This window comes from Equus asinus, chromosome 1 (assembly GCF_041296235.1).
Source record: "Equus asinus isolate D_3611 breed Donkey chromosome 1, EquAss-T2T_v2, whole genome shotgun sequence".
NCBI classification, from domain to species: Eukaryota; Metazoa; Chordata; class Mammalia; order Perissodactyla; family Equidae; genus Equus; species Equus asinus.
Genome location: NC_091790.1, coordinates 27,320,547 through 27,339,551, shown reverse-complemented (window position 1 = coordinate 27,339,551; position 19,005 = coordinate 27,320,547). Strand labels below are relative to the sequence as shown.

At 35.3% G+C, this 19,005-nt stretch overlaps 1 protein-coding gene across 16 annotated transcripts in view; it reads left to right on the top strand.

Annotated features, from left to right (window-relative positions):
- The window catches only part of QKI (QKI, KH domain containing RNA binding), a 152,529-nt gene that overhangs the window by 117,827 nt on the left and 15,697 nt on the right, over positions 1–19,005 (top strand). The gene's annotated exons all lie outside the window — the stretch shown is intronic.

The following is a 19,005-nucleotide window of genomic DNA, read 5'->3' as shown; positions in this document are numbered from 1 at the left end:
GCATTAATCCAGATGAGAGATAATGATGGCTTGGACCAAGGTAGCCATAGAAGTGAGGCATGTCTAATTCTGAGCATATTTTTAAAGTGAAGCTGGCAGGTTTTGCTAATGGATTGTCTATGGGATGTTAGAAAGCAAAGAGTCAAGGTTGATGCCAAGGTTTTTAGCCTGAACAACTGGAAGGATATAATTGCTATTACCTTGATGAAGAAAGATGTTAGGAACAGACTTTGAAGAGATTATCAAGAGCTCAGTTTTAGACCTAGTAAGTTTGAGACGCCTGTTGGCTATCAAGTGTAACTATTCTAGTATTCTATTCAGATTAACAAAGACTTATTCTAGCTTGACTGTGTTTTAGGGCACCATAGGTACAGAAAATTATTTAAGGCAAGATCTTTAATATTTAGGACAGTGGCATTTCCCTAACTCTTCCATGAGACACTTGTCATAGATAGTGTGGGTTAAGGAAGCCTTTATTACACAACTAGTAAGATTTGTGAACCTTTGGTAGGAACCATTTCCAAATTTATTGACCATCAAATTATTTTTCTGGGGTGCATTCACATTTAGAGTTGTAGAGATACCTGTTGGAGAAATAATATTGAAAGTCATGAGTCTAACTTAAATACAGTTGAGCTGTTTTTTCACTGCTGAAGAATAGTCATTTTGAAGACAGTAAGGAAGAAAACTCTTCTTGAGGGTGTTTTCCATTTCTTTTTACACACAGTCATGTCACTTAACAACAAGGATACGTTCTGAGAAATGTGTTGTTAGCTAATTTTGTTCTTGTGCGAACATCATAGAATGTGTGACACAAACCTAGATGGTATAGCCTACTACACACCTAGGTGATATAGTGCTCATCTTGTCGGACCACCATTGTATATATGGTCTATCATTGACCAAAACATAGTTATGCAGTGCATGACTGTACAATAAAACATTAGTTTTAAGTGTACAATTTGAATTTTGACAACTGTATATACTTTTAACCACTACTACAATCAGGATTTCCATCTCTCTAAAAAATTCTCTCTTACCCTTTTGCCATCAATTAAGTACTCCCCATGCTGCTCCCAGGCAACTGCTCGTGTTAGTTTTGCACCTTGTTTTCTCTTATGGTCTCAAAACTTTATTTTTTTCCAACTTTCTTGACATATGATTGACAAAAATTGTATATATTTAGGTTGTACAATGATCTTTTTTTAAGATGTACAGTGTGATGATTTGATGTACATATGCACTGTGAAATGATTATCACAATCAAGTTAACACATCCATCTTCTCACAGTTATCTTTTGTGTGTGGTGAGAACACTTGGAGGTCTACTCTCTCAGCAAATTTCAAGTGTACAATACAATGTTGTTACCTATCATCACCATGTAGTTCGTTAATTCCCCAGAACTTATTCATCTTTTAACTGAAGTTTGTACCCTTTGACAAATATCTCCCCATTTCCCCCACCCCTCAGCCTCTGGTAGCCACTATTCTGTTCTGTGGTTGTATGAGTTCAACTTTTTAGATTTGGTTTTGCCTTTTCTAATTTTATAAAAATGAAATTTCTTTGTGGCAGCCTTCTTTCACTCATCGTGGCTGTTTTGAGGTTCATTCACGCTGTTGCGTGTATCAGTGTGTTGTTCCTTTTTGTTGGTAATTAGTATTGCACTGAAGAAATAAGCCACAATTTTTTTTTATTTCACTTGTAGTTTTAATTGTTATTTCTCTGAAGAAAAATGATGTGGAGCATGTTTTCATTTGCTTCCTCACAATTCATATATCATCTTTGATGAAGTATCTGTTTAAATCTTTCTTTTTTTATTGGTTTGTCTTTTTGTTATAGCAGTTATTTACATATTTTGGGAATAAATCCTTTATCAGACAAATATTCTAACCTGTGGCTTATCTTTTTGTTTCCTTGTGTTTTTGTGGGAAGGCTTTTAATTACAAATTGAATTTGTTCATAAATATAGAACTTCTCAAATTTTTCTCTCTTGTTTTTGTATTTTTCAAGGAATTTGTCCTTGTCATCTAATTTGTTAAAATTTTTGTCATGAAGTTGTTCATAGTATTCCCTTTTTATCTTTTTAAGGTCTGTGGGATCTGTAGTAGTGTCCTCTCTTTCATTTATGATGTTAGTAATTTGTGATTTCTTTCCTTTTGTCTTGATCAATCTAGCTCTAGAGCTTTATTAATTTTGTTTTCTAAGTATCAGCTTTTGTTTTTGTTGATTTTCTCTATTTGTTCCTTTTCTACTTCTTTGATTTCTGCTTTTATACCTTCTTTCTATTTTATTTGGGTTTAATTTTATTTTCACACTTCTTAAAGGTGGAAGATCAATGATTTAAGACCTTTCTTTTCTACTTTTGAGACCCTTATTTTTTAAAGATATAAATTTTTCTCTGCATAATGCTTTAGCTGCATGCCAAAAATAACGTGTATTTTCATTACCATTCAGTTTAAAATGTTTTCTAATTCCCTTCATGATTTTTTCTTTGACCCGTGAGTTGTTTCCAAATGCTTCCAAATATTTGAGACTTTCTCTTTATCTTACTGTGACTGATTTTTAATTTAATTCTGTTCTTCTCGGAGAATGTATTCTGTAAGATTTCGGTCTTTTTGAGTCTAATTAAGACTTTTTGAATAGTCCAGCATATGGTCTATTTTGGTGAATAACCTATGTATACTTAAGAGCATGTGTGTTCTGCAGCAGTTGAGTATGTGCTCTATAAGTGTCATTTAGATGAAGGTGGTTGAAAATGTTCAGATCTCCTATCCTTATGCATTTTTTCCCTAGTTTTGTTAATTACTGAAAGAGATGTGTAAAGATGATTTATTGTAAAAATATGCACACTAGTGTCTTCTCCTTGAAGACACTGAAATGGCAAACTAATATGGTGTACGCACATGTGTGCACTTGTTTACATGTGTGTATGTATAGCTTATATAACCTATATGAATGGGATTTGGCATCATTAAAAGAATTCACTTTTTGTTTTATAAATGGCAACATTCCCCTTGTGTTAATTTTGAAGTCTTTGTTTTTTCCCAAAAAATGCCAATTATTTCATGCAGCACATTTTCTAGAGAGGTACTAGCAAGCAGTATATAGGTGGCAGTCAGTGTTAAAGCAGATATTACGGAGGTTCAGAGGAACGTGTCACAGTGGACTGGGGTGCTTAGGAAAGAAGACTTCACTCACGTTAGGTGGGTGAGACTGGAGCTGGAACTTCAAGTTACAGCGTTCATAGAGACAGAGGAGGTCAGTGTATATGCATTTTAGAGGTGGGAAGTTGTGCATTTCAGGTCATTAAAATGGTAAGGAATGCAATAAGATTACACAAATCGTCATCAGAGACTGTTACTTAAGCTCAGAGCTTTGATTTCCTTATTTGTAAAATTGGGTTATTATTCTTTACTTGCCTTTGAAGGACTTTGTGAAGGTTAAAATTCTTATTTTAGTTATGTGGAAGTGCAAGACTTATGTTACCTCTTTCCTCCTCTTGTTTTTTTATATATGTGGACTGCTTACCTCAGCTACATCATTGGCCATGTCAATTACAAGTTCAATTCCTAGTCACAGGAGGCACCCCGCCAAAAGAAAGTACTTCTGTTCCCTGCCTACAAAATGTACCGTCAGTGATAGTCCATGATGTCATCAATATAGGCTATTTTTATAGCAGCATAATCAAGAAAATTATGAAACAATTTATTAACATTACTAAGAAGTAACATGTATAAAAGTCTGTTGGTCCTCTCTCTCTCTCTCTCTCTCTCTCTCTCTCACACACACACACACACACACACGCTATGGGAGTGCATCTACCATTTCAGATATCACATCCCTCTTTCAATTAATTTTCGTTCTAGTTAGTTGGAAAATAATAAATAGTACTATTTCTCAGCATTAGTTAAGACCTTATATAGATACATATCTCGTGATCTTTTCTAATCTTCTCTGAAGGGACCTAAAAAACACTGGAACAGTGGAAGCAGGGAAATATTGCGCTGGCGTCTGTTGATGTAAAGATTGAAAAAGTAGAGATGAGGGATATTTGCCCAAATCTCCTGTTTCTCACTATAAATTTTCCTTTCAGTGGGAATGAGGGTAAAAGATTTCTGTTTGGGAGATAGAATACTAAATTGAAAAGACTAAACTAAATGAGTGGCAATAAATTTGTATTAGAGAAATTAAGTGATTTCAGGCAGCTAAAGTTTACATTGTCTCACAATTCCAGACAGACATTTGCACACCAGGTGCTACCAGCCCCAGACAATTCATGAAGTGTTTATTTCAGGCTTTTTAACTTTATGATCGATAGGAGCATATCCTTTTTTTTTTTTTGGTCTTTTATTTTCCTTTAAAGTTTGCTTTATAAGTATTTGGGAACTTGAACATGAATCAATTTTGAATATATAACTGATCTCTTTATGAAAGCATTTATATACATAGACTTTAGTAATATTAAACTAAAAAATTGATCAAATAGATTCTGATAAATTCCCAGCCAAGAGGATTTTGAAATTTAAAGTTGTTGCCAGTTATTTCAAGGAATATTATGAAATTTGAAAAAAAAGTTATCAAAACAAAAGTAACTTTAATTCACTTTTTTAAAAAACTGCAGATGTCAGTGTCATCAAAATTTGGAAAAAAAGATCCGTCACAAAATATTTTTTTTTGAAGTTTGCTTTTCATGTTTCCCCAAGATTCTCTTCTAATGCCATATGCATTTGATTCATAGTTAACTGTGTATTAATTTTAACTTGAAAGTAAATGAAAAGAGTTAAAGTGAGCTAGGAAGAGAGATAATGACTCGAAATAAACTAATCTTATCTTGGAGGTGAATGTTTTTAACTGGATTATTAATGAAGTGGTAACACCACATTTAGTTCTTGACCAGAGTATCAGTAATTGAAATCTGTGGTATTCTTGGCCCCCTTTTTATTTTATTGTTGGAAAAGAAGGTAAGGTATTAAAAGATATACTAAAAGACATCTAGCTGTAATGTACTTGCTCCTTGATAGAGCTGTAGTGTGAGAGAGCATCTCTCTCATGTAAAGAAAGATGTTGCTCCTGTTTTCCGCCATGCACAACCATTTTAATCTGAATGGGAAATCTGTCTTGGGACCCAGCATACAGTAATTAGCAGTCTCTTCAGAGTGTCAGAGCAGAATTACCATTGTAATGGTTTAGCTGTAGGATAAAAGGATTGAATTTGGGTCCGCCTGTCTGCCAAGCTAAATCAGTTGCCATGGGAATTTTCAAATGTGAGAGGCGTTTACTTAAAGCAATTTGGCGGGTTTGAATAAACTCATACAATACAAGTTTGAAAGGAGCCAGTCCTTGCTTCCTCTCATATAAACAGGACTATATAGAAGGCTGATATCTTAAATTCTTAATGAGAATGAGTTGATCCGTGCTCCTATGCAGACAGTCTGCTTATTAAGGCTCGTATTTTCACTAAATACAGTATAATAGCATGTTTAAGGAAGGAGATTTTGTTCGAAATCTCTGGAGGGAAAAAATGACAACTCCAGACATAAATTTCCCTTTCTAAATTAAATATATCTTCAAATAATGCTATTAAAATGATTGCTTTGTTTCAATAGACATTAACCTGATAGTAACTTTAATTTTTCTCAGTGCATGTAATAAATATATATCTTTACACTTGTCATATTTTTCTCACAAGGTAAGATGAACGTTTACCGCTTTTTTGGAAAACAAAGTACTCGAGCTCATAAATTAGATTTTTCAGGCTGCGTGTAAATACTTTCAGAGATCACTTCAGCTCTTCCCTGTCTCTCAGAAGAACTGGGTTTTAGTGTAATGACTTTTTAGTGAGAAAATGCTCCCTTAAATACCTGAGGTAATGAAAATCACTTATGCTTGTATAACCTCACTCGTCCCCAAGATATCAGTAATAATAATAGTTCTTGCATTGATGGTTTATATCTGCCCTCCAGGAAAAACACTCAGTGAAATTTAAGTGTTTAAAGTTTTGAGATTGTAAAATATTCTCACATAATAAATAAGGTCTTTGGAGAAGTCTATTAACATTTTGAAGCCACTAGGTTATAGTTTCATAATGAAGGTAAAAATTTGGTTGTTTCTAACCTTAGTGGCCTGAAAACGTAGATACATCTTTCGAAAATGTTTCATAAGGAGATGCAGGTATGCAGAATGATTTTTAAATTCAGATGAGAAGGTATGAAATAAATATTTTTTAAAGTACAATAAATGTATTTTTGTTTATACATTAATCTTTACTCCTTAGGGTATGATTATATATCCAAGTAGTCTGATTAAAATCCTGTAGTTCTAAGATTACCGTTGAACCTTAATAAATTAATAAAACTTGACCCAGTTACAGTTAAAACTTTCTAGAATCTCATTTAAGTTTAGAATACAAAGACCATCATAGAGGTCCTTGCCAGACATCCCTAGAACTCTTGCGATCAAAATGGCGTAACGTTATATGCTATGTGGAAGGCACTCTGATGGGAATGGGTGTGTGCTGCTTTAGGAAACATGAGGAGGGAGAAAAGCACTTGCAGAAATTGAAATGTGCTGATTAATTTTTTCTTGCTAAAAGGGACAATGCTAATAAATAAAACTAAATCAGATTTTACATCAGTATCTTTTTATGCCCCACTCCATATTGTAGCTGTGTTGTTTATGCTGCATTAGGGAAGCCACAGGAGCATTGTTCCAACTAGAATTTTCACAAGTAATTAAAAGTACTGTCTCTCTGGATAGCAATCCATACGGACAGATTAAGTTAAGAAGTGTGACAAGGTGTAGGTTTTAAGACCTAAGTCACTGTAATACCAAAATTTTATAAATCACGGAGCAGCTGTATGAGCTCTTACTCTCTGTCCAGCCATAATTTTGTCTGGCAGTGGGTCAGGCTTTTTAAAACTAACAGAGGGTCATTTCCACAAACCTGGAGCTTCAGTTTGATGAAGCTCCTTGGTGATGATAATAAAATATGTCTTGTCTAGGATAACTATGAACAAGCTCTCACAAATACAGACTTTCTGAAAATCATTCTTTTCATTCTTACAAGGATTCATTGAGGAGTAGCTTCTCTAAATACAAAATTTTGTTGGGATTCACAAACAGTTTACATAGCTTATATGAGGTGTTGCAAAAATCAAACAAGGGATTCTGGGCTTAGAATAATAGGGCACTGTCTTTTCTCCCTAAGAAATACTTTCACTGTTTATATAGTAAGTCCATCCATTTTAATCTTGTATTCCATGCATCCCTCAGAACTTGCATGTTGAATTTATTACATAGCGTTTGCACTTGCTTGTACCTGTTTATTCTTAAATATTAGTGTTTGTATCCCATAATTGAATATGCTGCCCACTGGCTGGGATAATGCATTTTAGTTTTTTAGGAAATATTTTCCTATTAAATATATGATATTCAACACAGACACTCTAAAATTAATTTAAAATATGTTAATTTTTTACTAAAGAATTAAAAGTATTTCATAGGAAAACAGGTGAGTGATTTCTCAGCTTATCTTTTTTAGTTCAATTATTTTCATACATCCCTTTAATTTGTTTGCATGCCCTTCTGATGGTTGGTAAGTAGCATTATGTTCCTTATATATAGGTGAAGTATTTGTGTAATCCATTCACTTTGTATTAATATTCATTGAAAGTGAATTGACAAAGTTAAACCCAAATGCCCCTTATTTTATTTAACTTGCTTGTATTTTTTAACCCCTTATTTAGTTTTTCTTGACAGCATTTCACATGTTTTTGTGTTAAGAAATTTGTAAGTGAAATTATTCAGATTCTGCCATTGTGAGATTTTAATAGTATATTAATGATTCAGATAAGCATTTTAATATTAAGATTGTTTCAGATAAATTTATTTGGTAGCTCATGGTATGGCTTGATTTTCTTCTGTTTTTTTTTTTTCTTTTTCTTTTTTGGTGAGGAAGATTGGCCCTGAGCTAACATCTGTGCCCATCTTCCTCTATTTTGTACGTGGGACACCTGCCACAGCATAGTTTGATAAGTGTCATGCATATCTGCGCCCAGAATCCTAACCTGCAAACCCTGGGCCACTGAAGCGGAGCATAGAGACTTAACTACTATACTGGGCCATCCCCTCTTCTCTATTTTTGATAATTGAATTTTGAAAATTTAATTTCAAAAGTGACACTTATTAATAAACAGACTCTTCCTTTATGGGAATTACTCTGAATTCTGTATTGCAGAAGTATGTAAGTAGATGTGTTTTCTTTTTCTTATAATGCCTTTGTGGAAAAAAATTAATCTTTAATGTATAAATCAAATATAAAATATGAATTGAATTGTTTTTAAGGTTATGCTTTTAAACTGACTTGATATTAGCTTATTTCCGTGAAACCTCTTCCCACAGTATATTATCTCTGAACAAGTTAGCAGATTCATGAATTAGCTTACTTTGTGATGTTAACTGATGTTATGAGTTCTCCTGTGAAGGATCGCAGTGTTCTCTGTTTAAATAAAATACTTTGATTACTGCATTTAGCATCTGTGGAATTATCACATACTTGTGGAGACTGAAAGGCTCCGTTAATGACTGTCAAAAGCAATTCACTTCACAAACTTCTATTGAGAAACTGCTGTTTACCAGGCTAGAAACCAAGACTTCAGTACATAGAAAGATTTAGATTTAGTAATGTAAATGCGAATATGACCAAATTAATGTTTCCCAGTTACTTATTTGAGCACTTGATGCTTGCCCTTAAGAAATGTCGTGCTCCCACTAAAGGTAGATACTTCCCAAAGTAATCTTCTCTCACTCCACTTTGTTCTTCTTGGGCAGCCTCATCCATAGCCATGTCTCCAGGGACCACTGCCATGGCGATCATTCTTCAATATGGTGCCAGTCTTGAACTCCAGATCACCAGTCCTTTCAACACCTCCCCCTGGATGACTTAGCAGCATCTCAGACATAACATTTCCACAAGTAAAATCTCATCCTTCCCTGCCCACCTCATATGGTGATTCCTCCATTGTTTTCTCTATGTGAATGACATTGGTTGCCTAGGAGTCATATATCCTTCATTCTGCCTTCTGTTATCCTCTGCCGTGCTCCCACTCCTTCCCATCTATTTTATTACCAAATTTTATTTGTTTCTACCTCTTAATAGCACACGACTCTGTTTTTTCTGTTTTCGCTCTTGGACTAGGTTCAGTGGTACTCCATCCTAGTTGTAGTCAGAGCTATTGTTTTAGTATATAGAAATATCACACTCCCTGTTTCAGGTTTTCAGTGGCTTTCTGTCACTGCATGGTAAAAATGCAAACTGGTTAGCATGGCATTCATACTCTGTCTCCACCTGGTGTGTACGTACCTTTCCAGCTTTGTTTCATGCCATTTCTCTGTTACCCACTTATGCTCCCCCTATATTAAGTAACTTGGCAGTTCCCAGAACTCTCCTGGTTTATTTGGGGTATTATAGTGACTTCTGGAGTGGATGTGGAGGAAGTGGACAGTAGGTTTTGTAGTGGAAAATAAGGTGGGAAAAGGCTCAGAAAAAATCACAAGATTTCTCTTAGTACTCCCATGCTTTGAACAATTTAAAACTTCCAGTGAAAGACCAGCAAATAGGAGATTTATTCCCTAAAAATACTACACAGTATTTGTCAAGGTTTTTAAATGGATGTGTATTACTATGCACTACAGTAGTAGTGTTTTACTGGGTTTACTGTGTTGTTCATAACTTCTTAAAAAGTCCTATTCTTTTTTAATCTAGCACATTATTGTTTTAACAGGAATTGTAAGCATCTGCTTATATTCATTGAACAAATATTTATTAGTATTATATATACCAGGAACTTAATAGTGTAGTTGGTTTTAGAAATTAAAGTACACGATTTGCTCTGCAACAAATGAAGAGGTGTGCTCCTAATAATGTGCAATCAAAACTTTCATTGTTAAAAACTTTTGTTTTATAAAACGTTTTCATGGGAAGTTAGAGTTTCTAACTCACAGTAACAAAGTTGCTTTTTCCTATGGGAAATTCAGTAATCAAAGGTTTTTGAAAAAGCTATAAATCTGATACTAGAAAACCAAATTATAACAGGACAGATCCAGAGTTGAATTACTTCTAGCTCTGGAACCAGAAATGTTGCCTTTCTTTTTACTACTAGCAAATTGTTTCTTAAATATTCATACCAAATATTTAAAGCACCAACCACCTCAACAAAAGCTGCTTACCTGTATAACGTCAATGAAATTTTAACCAATAGTGGCTAGTAAGTATGTATGTTGTTCTCTAAGTTATTGCTTCCTAATTCCATTTCTTATCATGAAAACTCATCTGTTAGAAAAATACCAGCATGTGTGTGTGTATTGAAGCCAGTGGTAAGAATTGTGCCACCACTTGTGATAACCGTACGAAACGGAAGCACTGGAGCTTGCTGAGACGAATAAGTCCTGCCACTGTCGATTAAAAACCAAGTAACGAAGCGATTCTTAGAGTTGATCATGTCATAGTTACAAGACAATTAAAATGTCTTTGAGCCACTCAGCTTAATCTGTTGTGGGTGCTCCTAAATTAAAAAAATGCATTACAGCAATTTCTTTCTAAAGCATACTTTTGTTACATGAACTTCATTTTAGCTACTTACTTTTGTAAATTAGAGGTATTTTGAGTATAAAATATGTCACTGGAATATAACATTTAAGAGTATACTAATTTTATATATGTCTGATATTTTCCATGATGAAAAGAAGAAAAACTGTAAAAGTACAAGTAACTTTTAGAAACTATGTATTCTACCCACATATGTGTACATACATAGATGTTACACATACACACATGTGTATCTATAGAATACACAAATGCAGTCAGTAGTACTAAAACCGGTCAGAATACAAGCAATATTTGTACTCTCTAATCTTTTCTTTGCAGTTACTGAGCTAGCTTGTCAGATGAACGCCTCCAGGCACAGAGAGCAATCATCAAGTTTGCCACGAGTATAGACTTTTTAGTGAACTGCCATATTTTAGTACAACCTCAGCAGATGTCAGTTTTCATGGGGAAAAAAAAGTGGGAAGATCACAGCTCTTTCTTGAAAATACCTGAGGAAAACCCCAATTTAAGCCTCCATTCAAGGAAATCAGTAGCATTGTTTACGTTCGGTTAGCAATTATTTTGCTTTAAGTTTTTTTTTAATAAAGTTATCGAAGGGGCCGATACCTATACCTCTGTGTAACCATGTCCCCTGGAAAAGCCTTTTCAGGGCACAGTTTAACAGTGTGTGCATCTTCTAGAATGATGTGGGGACTAAACAAATAACTGAAATTCTTCTTGGCATTTATTCAGAAGAAGTAATCTCCAATTGGGAAAGTAATTTGCACCAGTATTCTTTATAAAAGCAAAAAGTTGGGGCCCGGCCCCGTGGCTGAGTGGTTAAGTTCACGCGCTCTGCTCCAGGGGCCCAGGGTTTCGCTGATTGGGATCCTGGGTGTGGACATGGCACCACTCATTAGGCCACGTTGAAGAGGCGTCACACATGCCGCAACTAGAAGGACCTACAACTAAAATATACAACTATGTGCTGGGGGAATTTGGGGAGAAAAAGCAGGAAAAAGAAAAAAAAGATTGGCAACAGTTGTTAGCTCAGGTGCCAATCTTAAAAAAAAAAAGCCAAAAGTTAATGTTAAGCATTGGTTTAGACTTAAAGTGTTATGAATGTTTAAAATGTTATGCCACCTTTCCACACGCATACAATTGGTTCTGCCCTTTAACCATCTCTTTTTCTATTCTCATCTCTCCATCCCCACTGAAATTACCTCAGTTCAGGATACCACTGTGTGTTACCTGGATTAGGAACCTATAACCTCCTCTTAATCTATATGGTATTCCTGCCTTTAGTCTTACCTTCCCAAGTATTCCTCATGCTGGAGCTGAAGTGGTGCTTCTAAAACAGAAATCTAATTATGATTCTCCTTAGGTTAAAAAACTTGAGTGACTTCCAGTTACTCCAAGGAGTATGTCCACTGCTTGCACATGGCTTGCAAACTGTTATTACCTTACAGCTTCATTAGTTATTTCATACTCTTGATGCTAGACTTTTGAACATGTTGTCTTTCTCAGAATCACCTTCACTCTTTGTCCCCTCTTTAACTCTTACTTATCCTTTGGGTTTCAGATTGCATATTATTATGTGTTGATACCCCAAAGCCTTCTCTGTTCTGTTCTTCATCACCAGTCCAAACTGAATTTGACACCCTTGCACTATGTTCCTGGAAAGTCCTTGTCATCAGTTTGTTTTAGTTGCTTAATTGTCTGTTGCCGGCTTTTCCCACCCACCCCATCCCTCCCGCACACAGACACACCAGTTTCCAGGAGGGCAGACTTTGTTAGTTAAAACCTATCCTAGGGATAATGTTTCAGTAAACATTTATATAATGAATGTAATCACTTTTTAGAGTTTCAAGGACTATAATATGAAATTTTTTGATAGAATATTTCATAAAAACAGGATATAAAATTGTATAACAACTCTTAAAGGAAAAATCCCATTCATAATAAAATCTAGATCAGAATAAAAATATTAAGTTTCCCTAGAGTAGTAGATTGTGGGTAAATTTTAAAATACAATTTTAAATCAATAAAGAAGTACCTGGATTTGGAAGGACAATAACCAAATCCATTTGTTTGTGAGTCTAGATTGTTTAAGAGCATTTTCTGCTTTGAGTCCCTGGATACATGCTATAAAATAGAGTTATGATCCTGTCCTTGGTAGCTTAAACTTTGTTGCTGTTTTCTCCCCCTTCGTAATATGTCACTGATACCGTTTTCAAAATAGATAAGTTTTGTGTATATGGAAAGAAATCTGTTGAGACCGGTGACTCCCTTCCTTGATAAACTCATTTAGTGTCAGAGGGAATTCCTTGGCAGCCTGAGTATTCCTGTCCCCTTCCCAGTGCTTGTGTTGACAATATGTGTAGTGTAGACGTTCACTGAAGCCTGGAGGTTACACCACACGACTATCATTTGTGACTTACAGTCTGCAAGTTCCCTCTGCTCTTTGCTGTAAGAGCCCTTAGCTTCTTAAAACACTTTCTGACGTTTATGGTTTTCTCACCACCTCTCCATTTTTGTTTCAGTTGATAATTGTATGTTACTAAAAGTTTATGGCTCATTGTTGTCACACTAGTTGGATATGGTGTGATTCTTAATATTCATAAAACACCTCAAAATACAGGGTAAACCTAGCAGCCACAGAGGATACAGGAATAGCCAAAACCCAAAATGACCATGCATAATCAGCTTGCTTAAGGAGAGTGTTTTTATCGGTTAACTGTAAAAGTTAATAAGGTTCAAAGTTTTAAGTAGAAGAACTTCTTTCCTCTGAAGTAGTGTGTGGTGTACTCCAGCAGAACAGCTGTTTCACTCACAATTGCTCCTGCTATGGAGGAAAAAATTGCTAAGATTTTCGTTCTGGAATTGATTCCTGTTTCTAGCAGTCAACTCCAGTACTTAACTTTCTGTGATTTATTTTGTCCTACTTTAAGATGTGGTTTTTAGATTACTATATAGGTAGTTTCCTACTTAAGAAATGGGGGAGTATTTGCAGTTTCCTTCAGAAGTAAAATATTTTTTGTCCCTAAGGGGATGTGTTGTTTGCATTCCAAGTTTTTTTATTATCATTTGATTTTTCAAGTGTGGCTGAACCAAACCTGGCTCTTGTTGGATAGCTAAGCATAAGAAGTATTCAAGTGCTTTATTAACCTAGTGGCACAAATTCCTATCTTTTGTTTAATTCTACCCTAAAGTACTGCCATTGGCAGAGATAATACCTGTATTATGTATACCTTACAGGGTTGTTCAGAGGATTCAATGAGATAAGAAAGGTTAGATTCTTTATAAACTATAAACACTTAAAATATAGACTTTTATTCGAATCCCAGAGAAAAGACCTAAACCAAGAGCCTAACAAAACCAGATGGGCAGAGAAGTAGTACTAAATAGAGGCCCAGACCCATCATTTGAAAGCATATAGCAAGTCAGTTTGAAAATTTATAAGATAATCATCTTGAAGAAAAATATTCTGAAAATGGTGTGGGAGAATAATTTTCCTACTAGCTTTATAGGATAAGTTGGAGTAAGTAGACCCCAGATTCATATTTAGCTGTCTACCTGACATCTCCAGTTGAGTGTTAAATAGGCATTTCAAGTTTCGTATTTACAAACAGAACTTTTGCTTCCATATCAGCCTATATCTTCTCATTACATGGAACTACCATCTACTTTACTGCTTAATCCTGAAGCTTAAACATCATTCTTTAGTGTCTCCTTTTCCCTCACCACCTATATCCAGCTGGTCATCAAGTCCTGTCTAGTTAACTAACTTCTTCCGTCGCTGTTTTTATCTCTACCCCCATCCAGTTCGTCTTCTTCCATCACCTGGAGTGGATTAAAGCTTGTGACTGGTCTCCTTAATCACACTCGAGCTCCCAACGGGCCATTCACAGAATAGCAAAATGAACCTTTAAAGATAGATCCTGTTGTCACCCTCCTCTATAAAACCTCTATTTAAATTTGTCAGTTAAGGTCTTTGCCAGACTTTTCTTTAGCTGGTAGAGTAGATGCAGGCAATGATTGGTTTTAAAGTTCTTTGTAAGTTTTGGTCACTCTTCATTTTCTCTTTTCTAATTTCTTATTCAGCCCTTGTTCTCCAGTTGAATTAGTCATGTACTTTTTCTTTTATGCTTGGAAAAACTTTTCTACTCATTTCAAATTTATGGAAAAGTAAGAATCTGCATTTTCTAATTTATTGAGCAAATTCACCTTTGCAGGGCATTGGGGGCTATGAAGAAGACTGGTTTATTAGTTTTTGGTTAGCTATGGATATAAGTCACTTGAGACATTTCCTAAAAACAAGATGAAAAAAATAGAAAAGAGGAGATAGTATATGGCAATATGTGATCGATTTCCCCAAAAGGAGTGGCATAGATTTGAGAAAGTGATGCCATCTGTTTTATGTGGGACTGGTTTCAAAAGACTGTCCGCTGGAGAGAAGTGATCTGGGCTGTTAGAAGAGGCAGCACAGGATGCTTCTAGACAGGATCTTGTCTAACTTGGAGGCAGAAAAGCATAAGGTATTTTCCAGGGGACAGCGGACAGATGATTTTGACTAGTACAAAATGTTTGCAGATAGAGCTGCTTATAGAAGTTGTTCGGTGCCTTGGAGACTTTGGGTTTTTCTTATAGGCAGTGGTTTGAATTATTTTATCAGTTGACACATTATTAATGATTTGGAAATATTCATACATTTGTTTCAGCTCTCTATTATAATTCATTACATTGTCGTAGTGGGTTTTCTTTAATGTGTACTTTATAGATTTTAAAATACCAAATAAACTTGATTTTCTTCATTTCTTACGTGAGGTCATTGATGAATTCAAAAGATACTTCCACTTAAAGTCACCACATCATTGGAGAAGGTATAACGAGGACTTTGGATCAGGTACTATGGATTGGAAGCCAGTTTTGCAGTGTGACCTGTGTAACCTTGGATAAGCTACTTAACTTGTCTGAACCTCGGGGATAATATGGTACCAATTCCTTAGCTCTGTTCCGAAGCATAAATGCTTAGATGATGAAGATCTAGTATCTAGTTCTAATAAGGAAGAACAATATATAAATTGTTCTACTCTAAATTATTAAAACCTTGTTACTCTCATCTAGTATTAACCATGATCTTTTTCTATCTTAATAGCATAGCTGTATCTAACTATAATATATGCATAAATTTTATATATTTATATACAGATCCATTATCTATCATTCATAATTGCAAACCCCCAGAAGTTCAGAAAAATATGTTTATAGTGTGTCTTTTATCCCACTTAGTGTGAGTATTTTTATGTTTGTTACAGATTGGATTATTGTAGTGTTCCCCCAGACTCATTGGGGATGTTTTGTTATCATTGAAATACTATCTTTCTACAAATCTGAAAAATTCTCGAAACACTCTGATGCCACAGGTTTTAGATATGGGGAAGTGGACCTGTAAAGAAGTTAGCAAGTGTTTGTTATATTTTTAAACTTTTCTGTTTCAAAGGTAAAAGTGTTATTCATAATATCCTAATTATCTTTACATAATGTTTTCCATGCAAAATACAAGAGAAATATTCATCTACCCTATGACCCAGCAATTCTCCTCTTAGGTAATTATCCAAGAAAAATGAAAACTTAAGTTCACCAAAAAAAAAAAGCCTTGTATGAGAATTTTCATAGTGCCTTTATTCACAATATCCCAAAGCTAGAAACATCCAAAAGAATGGATAAATAAATGAAATGCTGCTCAGCTGTTAAAACAAACGAACTGCTGATACATGCAACAATATTGCAAGAGTTTCATAAATAGGTTGAGAGAAAGAAACTGGACACAGAAAAGTATATACTACATGATTCCATTATATGAAATTCTAGAATAGGCAAACTAAACTGCGGTGATAAAAATCAGATCTGTGGTTTCTTGGTGGGACTTGACTGGGAAGAGGCACAGGGAACTTTCTAGTTGGTGGAAATGTCCTATCTTGATGTACATTCCTTAAAACTGATGGAATGTTGCGCTTAAGATCTCAGGATTTCACTGCATATAAATTATACCTTGATTTTTAAAATATAGAGCAAATACTTAAGAAATGAGAAGTTAGGAGGTTCCAGATGACCACTTGGATTCAGCATTGTAAAATAGCATTTTATCATCTTAGCTTTGGTTGCTTAAGAGCAACCAAAAGTCAGTGTTCACTCTCAATAGAGCAAGTTTCTATAAAATACCTTTTGAAATGTCTGGAGTTGAGATGTATGATTTCAGGATGCCATATTTGATCAGCTTGTATCTTTTTGAGAAGAGGAGAGGTCAAATAAACTCCCAGTCTGAAGCCTGGCTCATAGAAGTTCTAGAGCCACTGGACTATAGGAAAAACTTAGTAGTGATAACTTCAGAAACCAGCAAGTTTTCTTGTCTGAACTTACGTTTGAAAAAGAGGTGGCATGTGCCTTCAGCAGTGTTCAGGCAGGTTTAACTGCCAAGTTTTGTTGACAAAACCAGGGCAAGAAGGCTCAAATAACGACTTCTGAGTGAAAGTAATTCTGTAACGAACTCTGCCATCTCTTGACACACAGAATGGTGCTCTCTGAGTACAGTGTGGGTGGGAGTGGTGAGGACGCCGTAGTGAAGCTCTCTGGAGTGAGACCACCAGGTTCAAATTCCAGCTTTGCCAGCTAAATTCTGGGCTCTTCTGGGAGGTGTTAGTGTAGTCGGCCATAATGTGATACAATCCAGTGTACGTACCATAATTCATAACTTGGAAGTCTCAGTGGCCTCTGGCTGTGTCATCATGGCATACTCCACTGACACTGCCTGGTTAAAGCTGTGCTTTCTGGTTTTTATTCTCCTCTTCAGGGGTCTCTGCTAATGTCACTCCATCTGTTTTTCAGTTTCCTGCACTCCGCAAAAGGCACAGAAATGCATGTGCATACCCTGATGTGCACACATGTGTTTCTTCCATCATCTTTCTCTGGCTCTCTCCTGTGTTTGACGCTGCATCACCAGCTAATGAGTGGGGTTATTTTGTTATCCAAAAGAAGCATTTCAATTAAAATATGTTTAAGCACCTCTTCTCTGGACAGGGCTCTGTGTGAAGCATTATGTCAAATCACTTCTTCCATCTTTATTTCTTCTGATTTGCTGGCAATTTCAAACATGTACCCCTTTCTCATTGTGGAAGATGACTAAAGATATAGCTATTACTTTTCTTTTTATTTATATAGTGTATAATTCATGGACTTATTCTGGTATTCTATTATCATGTGTAGGATTTAAATTTGAAATGACTTGATGTTTTAATTTTTAGTATTAGTTGTTTTCAGTGAACAAGTTTGAGTTAAATCATAATGATTCTAATTCTTCCTTTCCACTGATAGTGCTTACTTATTTTATCTTTAACAAGTAATTGCTGTGTCTTTTAAAGAAATCATAGTACTTTATTTTTTTTCCATTCGTCTTTGTACAAGTTCATAGAGATCAAGGATTAGTAATTCCACAAGCATTCAGATTTCTTCTCCATTTTCTACTACTGCAAAACAGGTTTTTGGAAAATTGGCAGTGGTACGTTAACACCGTCTTCATGACGTTTTCACTCATCTTTAGTTTAATTGTTTGTGGTTATTAAAAACCTCAGCAGTTCTCTCTGCTACCCCATTTGCTGCTCTGGTTCCATGGACAGAGTTTTGTGTGGCATTTACAGTTCTAATAGAAAAGGAGGACTGAGAAGTTTGTCATCTGTCCTGGTACTGCTCCTTTCTTGAATCAGAAAGGACCAAAGTTATGTCAGAAAACTGTATCATAGGAAGTCCTGAGGATTAGATAGTGCATAAAATATGTGAGGAGCACAGAGTTCCATTTCTGCCACCATCTTCAGGGATGAACTGTAGTAAATGGACCGTCACCTGCTGCTTCTTTCTGCTGCATTAGAGTTTATTCTGTAGAATTTAGACATTTGAGATTTGGAAATAAAGTTAGTTAAAGATTTCTCATACCAATCACTTAAAAAGTAAATCCTAGCAAATAACTTGAGGGGTAGCATGAATAGGGAGATAGGTAGTGATAAATAAGAAATAGACTCTATTCTCGAGGAGCTTACTTCAGTAGTGGTTGTTTACAACAAACTTTAATTCAAGGCAGAAGCCATATAATCTACAGACGGCCCTGTGAGAAGGTAGCGTTTGGTTGAAGTTTGCAAGGATTAGATACAATTTGGAAAGAGGAGGGGGTAGAGCAGAGTACAGAGGAGCATTCAAGATGGAGGAAATAAGAATATGCACAGAGATGAATAACAGGGAGTGATTTGGTTTGATTTATAACATACACACTACGTGTAAAAAATAGTGTAAGATTAATTGATTTAACTTAAGAAGGTAGTTTGGGGCCAGATCATAGGTAGCATGAATGGTTTATATTTTTAGGTAG